We start from the raw sequence: 11430 nt of genomic DNA on the forward strand, positions 1-11430 counted from the left end.
GCTTATATGAATATGAAACCTGCATATCTTAAAACAAAACCAGAACCTCTCATTCTGCCTGACGATGTCACTAATATTCTTAACCACGATTCGATGTTGACATGAATATTAATAATGTGGTCATTTTATTAAATTTCCTGTTTACAAAACTGAAATTTTCGAAAAACTAAGGATTTTCTTATCCCAGGTATAGATCACCTTAGCCGTATTTGGCACCACTTTTTGGAATTTTGGATACTCAATGCTCTTCAACTTTGTACTTGTTTGGTTTTATAACTATTTTGATATGAGCGTTACGGATGAGTCTTATGAAGACGAAACGCGCGTCTGGCGTACTAAATTATAATCCTGGTACCTTTGATAACTATTTACACCAGAAGCCGATGTTGCATCCTCTGGGACTGTAGAATCGTTCTTGTCAAGTTCTAATACCCCGAAAACTAGACTAGCACATCAAGTAACCGCATGTGTATTGTTTGATTTACTGATTTCTGCTTATGAATCTTCTAATAACGAAGATTCTGATGAATCAATAGAATTTGGCAATTTTATACAATGGTGTGACGAAAGAAAAGTAGGCAGACCTCAATTTGAAATTCAGCTGTTGGATTTTTCGTACATTCGATCATTACGAGAAGCAGATTTTGAGCTTTACAAACAAACGTTTTCTTCCTTGATCCCATACTTTTTGGGACTAGATCATATCAACTATGCTAGATGGCTTCCTATTCATCTTAGCGATATGACTTCATTAGAAAAAAAACCAAACAGATATTAACAGAGAATTTATTATAGGACATTTCACTGTAAAAAAAAAAATTGTTTTTTCTCCAACATGGCGATAGGCCAGACTAATGAACAGAATAACGCTATTGTTAAAGGTGATGGTGGTGGTGCTGTAAGGCTGACCGAGGATCCCGCTGCTTTGAGACGCTGGATGGTAGCCGGGCCAGAAATCAGTAACCTGATAAGCCAGTTTGAGGAATATTCGTCTAGAAGAAAGAACGCAGATGATATTAGGCATCATGACAATTCTATGTCTATGCAAAAATATTTCATTGACAAAGTCTTAAGACTGTCATGAATGATTATGTAAATCCATTTCTTGAGGATTCTGAAGATATCTACAAGATTGACAGTAAAGATATTGTACAAGCAGGCACAGGGAAATTGTCACAAATTAAACAAATTGGATGCAATCAGTATGCTGACTTCAGAAACAGAATGCAGAACACGGCAAGCATCTATGAGCCTATCAAGAAAAATCAGTGTCTGTTGTTCAGTCGTCAACCAAAGAAAAGTTTGAAATGGTTAGGACAGTTTGTCAATCTCCATGAGTGAGCAAAATGATTTCAATTTTGAATTCAATATGGCCGCCGTTAAAAAAATAAAAAAACATGTTGGCTACCCCTCTTATATGATAAAGTACTCCCTAATGAACGTCTATGCCAAATCCCTTGCTTATATCACCATTTGCATGATTTTGTCAAATTTCGGTCCTAAGCCGCCCCACTAAATACCTTAATGACCTTAATACCAAGAAAACTTCTGAAACATTTTGACAGTTCGTGTTGGTGACACCCCTGAAAAGCAATGAAAATAGTGAGTCAACTTCAATTTGTATTGTGTTTATTAACGACTCATTTTTTGCTTTTCTATGGTCGAATATATCATTACTTGAGAACATTATGATATGTTGTTTTTGTCATTTTTTCGATCTGTTTTTCGATTTATAGAAACGTTGAATTGGTGTTTACATATATCTCGATTTTTTATCATATCTGTAACGGGTCCCAGTTGACAATACACCAGTCCCCTACTCACACATGAAACCCCAGAATAAATTTTATCGTCTTTTCAATGGGATATTGTACCGCGATGAAAATTGTGTAAAGGTATCCTAATTTGTACTCAAATGGAAGAGTGATTATCATAGTTGATTTTTATTTTTTTTTATACTATTTTATTGTATTTCAAATAGTTTTGAGTGAGCAAAATGATTTCAATTTAGTTGGTATTTAGTTGATGATTGTCTTAATTAATTGATAATGATGTGACAAATCTCAATTTCTCCTCGAACGATACGAGTGTAAATCTATTGCTAAAGATAGTGTTTTGATCTCTAGAAGTTTGGCTGAAGTTAAATTTGTGTTTTGTTGACGCTAAACCATGTATCTTATACACTTAAGTGTTGACATGTATATCAATTATATGGGTTTTTTTTTTATAAATTTCCTGTTACAAAACATTGAATTTTTGAAAAACTAAGGATTTTCTTATCCCAGGAATAGATTACCTTAGCCGTTTTTGGCACAACATTTTTGGAATTTTGGGTCCTCAATGCTCTTCAACTTTGTACTTGTATGGCTTTTTAACTATTTTGATCTGTGCGTCACTGATGAGTCTTATGTAGACGAAACGCGCATCTGGCGTATTAAATTATAGTCCTGGTACCTTTGATAACTATTTCAAACTAAATCCAAATTTAATTGCTTCCTAAATATCAATCTTTACTACTCATATCACATAAACTTTACATGATCCAAGAAAAAGAAGCCAAGGTTTGGTAGCAAAACAAGAAATACATGTATGCATGTATTCCTTACAATCATTCAATACACCAAATATAGTTCACCTAGGCCAATTGCTCATAGCTTCTGAGAAATAGACTTAAACCAAGAAATCTAAACACTGACCAATGAACAATGAAAATGAGGTCAAGGTCAGATGAACCATGCCAGACAGACATATACACCTTACAATCAATTTATGCATTAAACATGGTTGACCATCTGCTGATAGTATCTAAGAAACACACTTAACCATGAAAACTTAACATTTAACATTAAGAATAAAAATGAGGTCAAGGTGAGTGATACCAGCCAGACAGACATATACACCTAATATAGTTGAACTATTGCTTATAGTTTAAATATAAGAGATTACATCACAAAAACTGAACACTGAGTAATGAACCGTGAAAATGAGATCAAGGTAAAAAAAAAACTTGCTAGACTGACATGTACATCATAAATATTTCTATACATCAAATATGGTTGACCAATTGTATAGTATTATAAAAAAAAATAGCCCACAACTCAGAATCTTTACTTAACCACTGAACCATGAAATTGAGATCAAGGTCAGATGACATTTGTCAGTTGAACATGTACTCATTAAAATCATCCCATGTTTCAATAAAATTGAGAAAGGAAATGGTGAATATGTCAAAGCGACAACCACCCGACCATAGAGCAAACAACAGCCGAAGGCAACCAATGGGTCTTCAATGTAGCGAGAATTCCCGCACCCGTAGGTGTCCTTCAGCTGGCCCCTAAAATATGCATAATAGTACAGTGATAATGGACGTCATACTAAACTCCGAATTATACACAAGAAACTAAAATTTTAAAATCATACAAGACTAACAAAGGCCAGAGGCTCCTGACTTGGGACAGGCGCAAAATTGAATATAGAAGACCTGTTGCTTATAGTATCTGTCATATGTACTTGACCACCAAAACTTAACCTTGTTCACTGAGTGTGCATCAGGACATTGCAAGGTATAATATACTAAATATAGTATAATAAAAACAAAAAATCTTAACATGTTCTAGCGGTAACTGAACAATGAAAATGAGTTCAAGGAAAATGCTCATATAACAGACGAAAACTTCGTGACATAAGGCATCTATATACAAAGAATGTGGCATCTTTCACCTTCTAAAAATATCAAGCTTTTAAAAAGTCTAATGACGACAACGCCGTTGCCGCCTCTGTATCCGCCGGAGTAGCCGCCGGATCACTATCTCTCTGTCGAGCTTCTGCGACAAATATCGCAGGCTCGATAAAATAATCAAAGAATAAGGAAATATGATCCCCCCTAATCCAAACCATAATTTTCTGTATTGTAACTTTTTGTAACATGTTCTTTCTTTTACAGTGTGCACGTTTGGGTAGGTGGTTCAATGCTTGGCGTAAATACAGCTCTATCAGACCCAGTATTCTTTCTGCATCACTGCTTTATAGACTATGTTTGGGAGCAGTTTCGACAAAGACAAACTGTAGATCCTGAGACGGACTATTCATTTGATCAACATGCTCCGCCATCTCAGGCACCAAACCGAATTATGGACAACCTAGAAACTGGGAAGAGGAATATTGACGGGTATAGCAATGATTACACAGATCAATATTACAGGTGTGTTATTTCAAAAATAGAAACAAATAAAGAAAAGGGGTTGTGCTTAAAAAATAATATCCGATTTGTATAGTAAATCCATAGTTTGCTGGGTAAAACTGATTTTTTTTTCTTCTTTTTAAAATATCCCTTAGACTAGGATGGGGATTCACAATAACATTATGATAGAACTATTTTGAAAAAAGTTTCATTTTTTAGGAGAACGTATGGATAACTAATAGCTCAAAAACCAAGTTTTGCCTTTCGAAAAAATAATGTGTGAATCGACAAGTAATTGGTTTGAAATCAATATCATTAAACACTAAATATCCTGTGCTTTTTCCATTGAAATCTGATCTCTTCTGTAGCAAGCTTTATGAGTACAAAACGTTGACGGACGGACGAACGGACGAAAGAATGAAGAGACGATCGTTACATATCATTGCTTTAGTGTGTGTTATCACTGATAAGGTTTCTTGTTCTCAATTCTAAACGCAGACTTCTATGATGATGCATTCAATGTTGAACCAGCCTTGTTTTCAAATCATCTTCAAATCATATAAGTAATTTTAATCTGTTTTTATGCATCTGTCAACTAACGGTGAATTTTAAATTTGAGTCGAAAAACATGCTTTGATGTTCCTTCAGTTTCTTGATCATTATTTGTAATTGTAATAAAAATATTCGAAATAACCATCGAAAAGGTGATGATATGGTTCTATGTTTTCTAATTACTTATGATAAAGAAGTTATATATGGTAACAGAACAGATGGTCAAGGAAACATGTTCATGTTGTGTTATTATAATAAAATTGATTTTTCTTTGAATAAAACAACCCTTGGAATTGATCAATTTCTCTTTGAATTTTTAAAACATATAAAGAAAAACTAACATAAACGTAATTATTGTTGCAAAAACATTTGTAGTTACGCAGCTTCCATTCAGCAACTGCCTCACTATTTTTTAACCAAGAAAAAAAAACCAAAGGAGATACAATCATACTGCTTGAGGAAGGTACAAACCGTACACGTTATGTAAATAACAACATGGTCAAATTTGTTAACATTCCTAACAGAACTCAAAGTATTCCTTTTGTTACTTTATTCATGATAGACAGAATTCGTGCATACAGGGGCTTCTCAAGAAGAACAAACACAAGCTATACTGTAGCATTTACATTTAACTTTACGTTATGGTTCATATTATTTATGTTCTCGGACGGGAAAACACTTTAATCGCATTCATGAACGTGATAAAAAGGTACCACAGCTAAAAATAGTTTTACGATTTGATAAACATCTAAATATTGTCAATGAGGATCGGTTGGAAAATTTCTCTACAAAAGACATGATTCAAATTTTCAAATTTTCGAATAGTAATAATCTAACAGGCTTGCATAGAACAGTCTCTGTTGACCTTTCCGGTGCATTTGAGTTAACCACCGGTTATTGTTAGGATTGTATTACTCAGTTTTCTATTTTGTGTTTTGTATTATGCTGTTTATTTTATGGCCTATTTAAATTTGTATTGCCAAGACGTTGTCAATTAATTTTCTACTGTCAAGTTTAATCTTTCTTTTATATTTTTTCACCTTTTGATGGAAAGCAAACACCCATCAACCAATGAACAGTAAATTGTTTGTCATGTAACACATAATATGTTTTAAGCATCTGAAAAAGCTCCTCACGTTTTTTTTTGCGGTGCGTTTTACTAACCATCAAATCCTAATTCGCATCTCGGTCACTTGACTCATATGTCTCACTAGAAGTAAGGGGTTATTTACGCCATTGAATTTTATTGCTGTAGACTTATCACTTTTTTTTCTGTAGCTATGCAACAAGTCCAACATTATGTCGTCAATGTAGAAACCGATACCCCTATCTGGGTATACATTTACAATTAATTCTCCATAGGCCGTAATGGTAACGTTTTCCTCCGTTGCTCAGTCCATATCGTTTACTTGAACATGTATGATGGCTCATATCGAAGCTGATACATTTATACATGTCTGGTTAAATTTTCGGGGTGGCAAGTGAGATTACTTTTTTCGCAAATTGATGGACCCCGGAAGATGGTGAAAAATGTCACTCTCCTCATGAAATAATCCCAAAATTCTGATCATAAAATTCAATAAAAAAATTGTCCTTTCTAATAATTTATTTCAGGTCAAATCTACATCTTTCTTTTCTCATCACACCAGCTCTATAAAACAGTTCTTATTGTTCATTTATGTCCATTTTTAAAATCACAGCATCCACAATTGTATGGCGGACTAATATTTTTTTTAATTACGTCATCTGAGTTCCTCATCTCAAGGTCTATTAGGGATCCTGACCCATATTGAAATTCATACTTCTGATTTTTCCAAATATTTTTATGTGATCTTCATCGGTATAACATTCTGAATAAATCTGTGTATTTTTGTCCATTTCTGAAAAAAAAATAAAGTTGTTTTAGCACTATACGGCAATGACACTTTCGTCGCTATATTCATTTATTTTGAATACAATGTGTTTGTATAATTAATTTCTTCCAGAATACCTTCACTAGTCAAAACAAGGACAAAACTTCTGATTATAACCTTTAATTACAATACACAGACCCTGTTAAAGCATTCTATAAAATTTTCTTGTGCCTTAAAGTGCATTTTGACAGAGAAATTATGCAAAAATGAAGATTTTATAAAAAAAACCAACACCAAAATAATTATTCTTACTAGTGGAAATCTGGTATTTAAAACTGTGGAAAGCACTCTTAACTACTTGGAAAGTCATCCTTATCATATAATTAGAGTGCAATACAGTGCAAATTTTCAAAACTTGTCCTTTCACATAATTCTATTTGAGAAAAAATGTTTTTAACATGTATTTCAGTGAAAACCTTTTATTAGTGAGAAATCCACATGAGGTTTTAAAGGAAACATTGTGACATCACATGTATTATGGCGTCATTAAATAACGACAGATCAAAATAGAGCTAAATATAGTTTGCAGTGTTACGTGAGAAACAGTTGCCGCAAGATTTAACTCGAAATATTGAGTCGAAACGATCTGTAACTAAGCCTTTTCATTTAATACCAAGACCATAGCAACAGTTTTCATATTTGCATATTTTTAACATACCGACTGTAATTTCAATTGCATAAATACCATAAATAAACAATTTAGAGCTTGCCTAATAAAGCAAAATGCTTACCAGTTATTCAGGACTTTTTAAAACCTCTAGTTTGCCATCTCAGGTTAAAAAGTAATGATATGTCTGGAACTGAAATAAGACAAAAAAAATACTCAGGCTGTGTTATCATTTGATTTAAATACAGAAGTACTATTGAGAGAGAAAAATCTAATTCTTGAAAGTTTAATCACAAAGAAAGACAAATGCTTCTCCCTTGTGGCTGAGTCACCTTCATTTAAACCTTTTATTTTAGAAGCAATGGGTAGTAGCTAACTAGCTTAATAGTTGAATAGGTGCAGAAATATTGTTTTCAAAAAGGTTTGACCCTCCCCCTTTTTCACTGAGAAATGACAATATCTATTGTTTTGCTCAAGTGCATTAAAAAATATTAGTTCATGATTTTCTTAAAACATGTACATGTTTTTTTCTGTTTTTTTGCATATGATATCTACTGACCAGGGGTCAAATCATTGGATAAAAGCACATGCGATGATGTATCTCACTTTACTCGTATGAAGTGTGTTATCTCCCTTGATTATCAGGTATTCCTGTAGACCGAAGTGATAATTACATAACAAAGACTATGTTGTGTCATGTTTACTTACAATTAAATAATATTTAAAAGTTGTTTCTTGCCTTTTTCAATATAGTAAACAAATTCCTTTCGGATCTCTCGGAAGTAAACAAAGTTATGATTGTGCCTAAAAAAAGTGTTCAGCCCCGTGCCAGTAATGCATTTTAAAAGCAAAGTTTCATTGAGTTTTTGCTGATCTTTATCAATAATATTTATCTTAAACCATTTATAATAACTAGGTATAAATAAAAAACTACTAACCATCATTTTCGGTGGTGTACAAGGTGAAATCATCCATAAATCAGCCTGAAAACTTCTGGAATTAAGCTTCTAATTTGGGTATACATTTACAATTAATTCTCCATAGGTCGTAATGGTAACGTTTTCCTCCGTTGCTCAGTCCATATCGTTTACTTGAACATGTATGATGGCTCATATCGAAGCTGATACATTTATACATGTCTGGTTAAATTTTCGGGGTGGCAAGTGAGATTACTTTTTTCGCAAATTGATGGACCCCGGAAGATGGTGAAAAATGTCACTCTCCTCATGAAATAATCCCAAAATTCTGATCATAAAATTCAATAAAAAAATTGTCCTTTCTAATAATTTATTTCAGGTCAAATCTACATCTTTCTTTTCTCATCACACCAGCTCTATAAAACAGTTCTTATTGTTCATTTATGTCCATTTTTAAAATCACAGCATCCACAATTGTATGGCGGACTAATATTTTTTTTAATTACGTCATCTGAGTTCCTCATCTCAAGGTCTATTAGGGATCCTGACCCATCTTAGATGTGGAGACTGGTTCAGATGACTTTATTCTGCTACAAACAGAGCACGGATAACAAAATTAAGATCGCTTGTAAAAAATATAAAAAGTCTAGGAATAAAAAAAAAATGTTCAACTACAATTAATGACTCCTCAAGGAACTTAACATCACGTAAAAGGAGATCAACAGGTGATTGGCTTGTGTACGAACCTTTAATTGAGGAAGAAATAGTGAGGAAAACTGGACGAACAAAAAGATCGACAAATTCCATGCGATCAAATCAGAAAAAGCGAAAATCTCACATAACAAACATGGATTCTTCTATGCAAAACTCCTTTTTACTGGATGGCGAGCCTGATATCAAGCGTTTGGTATTTATACCAGTTAAAATTGTTCATCGACGTCCATCTGGCTTACTCTTTGGCACAAAAGTGATAAGGAATAAAAATATTGTAGATGGAGTTGATGTATATTCATATAACAAATATATGAATTATACAGATGAAAAGCAGCAAGCAGCATATTCTCATAGTTTTACGTCCGGTTCAGGGGCAGACAAAGTATATGTTCAGGTTGACGGTATGTCATACAATGGAAAGTATTTAGATTACACAATAGTTGATTCTAGACTCCCTGTATCTGAATCTGTTGCCTTCGTTGCTGTTAAAAATCCGAAACTTAATTCTAGCATTTCTTATATATCTGCTTACGACTCACATGGTCGGATATGTCGTCCATATTGTCATTCATATGGATCTTATTCAAATCAGTATAAAACATGTTCCGGGGTGATAAATCTGACTGAAGAAAAACCTAAGCTGTACGGTGAAGATGTCGGAGAGGTAACGCGACTACTGTATAAGTCTGGAAAGGGGAAAGAATTTTCCAGAAGTGATAAAAATATATTTCTCAGTTTCTACTGCGACTTCCATGAAATTCCATGGGGAAAATGCTAATTAATAAATTTGTGACGATGCTAAGCTTATATTGCATATATACATTGTATGAGAACATATACTTGATTCTTGCACTTGAGAAATAGTGACGAAAGCCCGTACATATGTAAAAATTTGGATCTTAAAGGTGAAAACACCAAAAGTTATTAAAAACATAAATGAAATAGTCAAAAAGATAACATAAATCCTTCTAAAGATCTCGGAAAAACAAATCACTCAATTTCAATTACAGACATGTGTAAAAGTACCCATTCCCGCACAAAAATAATGCCTTTTATGTCATAACAAACAATTTTGCAGAAATGAAACTTTAAGTGAAGGAGAAAATATGTAGACCATTTTTAGTCAAATTTCAAATGTCCATGAATTTGTATTAAAAATTGAGGATTAATGCACACTAAAAGAGGGACAAAAGATACCAGAGGGACAGTCAAACTCATAAATCGAACATAAACTGACAACGCCATGGCTAAAAATGAAAAATAGACAAACAGACAAACAATAGTTCACATGACACAACATAGATAACTAAAGAATAAGCAACAAGAACCCCACAAAAAACTAGGGGTGATATTAGGTGCTCCGGAAGGGTAAGCAGATCCTGCTCCACATTTGGCACCCGTCACATAAAATACTTTATAAAGCCAGTGGTTATTTAAAGTAGAAGTTAACATCCTAAAAGAAATGGTTGAATGAAGAGGGTTTTTGAATTTGTGGTCTTCTTGACATAAAACAAACAAAAAAATGATCTTTTAACAGAGTCCTACAAATTAGATAACAATATGATGAATATCTAAAAAAAAAGGCAACCATTCAATATGATATAACAATATGATGAATATCTAAACAAAGACAACAATTCAATATGATACAGTCTATAAAATATATGTACAAAATATGGAAAATGAAAAATATACTAGACCTTACTAGTTTATCAATGTCATCATGACAACATGGAAATCGACTCTTGACACTTATTTCATGTAATGCCAATGATTTAAAAAACAAAAGTTTGGAAAAGTATAACAAAATGTCCCTAGTGTTAAATGAATTTCAGGGAAATAGGTCGGATTTGCTGTAGACAATATGGCTTAAATAGCATGATATTATTACTTTCTAATCTGTTATTACTTTCAAGTGCATGTGTTACGTGCAATAAGTCTCTTAGTTTTTCTCTGATTGTGGATGTTTAAGTACAAATGTTAATTAAAGAAACTTTTATATTCTTTTTCGTTGAGAATCGAGAATTTCAAAAAAGATGGCATTTATTTCAAATTTTAAACGTCCTAAACAAGGATAGACACTCTTTGTTCTGAAAAATCGACACAATTGTTGTACTTATCTTAAGTTCGTCAGTATAAGAAAGACGAATACATGCTATGTTGAATTATGAAGGTTTTTTCAACTATTGATCAACCGTGTGCTTAAATCCGAATACAGAACTAATTTTGCAATAATTAAACCATTGAAAGTGTTTTTGACGTCTCTAGCCTTTTTCAATTTCTTTACTATTTTTATAGCGCAGAAGGTCACATTTCACAATACATTTATATGTTGTGTATAAAATTATTTTATATGTATATCGCATCTAAATGTATTGCGAAACGTGACTTGCTAACGTGTTGGAGTAACTTTAGGATACTGTGAAGCCAGTTCATTGTAATAACCCCATAGAAAATAAGCGGAAACGCATTCATGTTTTATTCTTGGAAGGATATTAACTTGAGGGTGCATTCTAGCATAAACTTATTTGTCTTATTTCATGTTAA

At 33.0% G+C, this 11430-nt stretch overlaps 1 pseudogene; it reads left to right on the forward strand.

Annotated features, from left to right (window-relative positions):
- The first annotated feature begins 1080 nt into the window (after positions 1-1080).
- LOC143048893 (uncharacterized) lies at positions 1081-9665 on the forward strand (annotated as a pseudogene).
- Positions 9666-11430: the final 1765 nt, after the last annotated feature.

The sequence above is a fragment of the Mytilus galloprovincialis genome, chromosome 10 (assembly GCF_965363235.1).
Source record: "Mytilus galloprovincialis chromosome 10, xbMytGall1.hap1.1, whole genome shotgun sequence".
Lineage (NCBI taxonomy): Eukaryota > Metazoa > Mollusca > Bivalvia > Mytilida > Mytilidae > Mytilus > Mytilus galloprovincialis.